Source organism: Penaeus monodon, chromosome 29, assembly GCF_015228065.2.
Source record: "Penaeus monodon isolate SGIC_2016 chromosome 29, NSTDA_Pmon_1, whole genome shotgun sequence".
NCBI classification, from domain to species: domain Eukaryota; kingdom Metazoa; phylum Arthropoda; class Malacostraca; order Decapoda; family Penaeidae; genus Penaeus; species Penaeus monodon.
The window spans coordinates 31,393,523-31,394,007 of NC_051414.1; positions in this window are offsets into that span (position 1 = coordinate 31,393,523).

Consider the following 485-nt stretch of genomic DNA (forward strand, 5'->3'; position numbering starts at 1 on the left):
TAACTTTAATTGGAATATCATAGTTCCTTTCCTTTTGCTTTTGAAATGCGATTTCTTCTCTAAATCTATCTCAAACCATATTCCTGGTATAACTAAATTGTTCATTAAACCAAATATTGATATATGATCCAGGCAGGCAAAAATATCGCGAAGAATCGCGTCACTAATCAGTTGTTTTACTGAATAAGAAAAAAAGAAAAAAGTTATCTCTTTTCTGACGATCACGTCGGGAATGGATTTTTTTCCGGGCGGTTTTGGCGGGAAATCTTTCTCGTGTTTTTACGTGTAATAATTCCAAAGGGTGACAAAATCGGATAGGAACTAATAATAATAGTTATTAAGTTAGGTTATTAGGCTATTTTAATATTTTGATCCTTATTAAGAGCGACAAGGGATATTTTGAACTGGTTTATAGAGTACTATGCGCCAGCTTTGAATTTTAAGTACTTCACTTCTCGTGTTGTCCAAAATCTTTCTTTCAACGT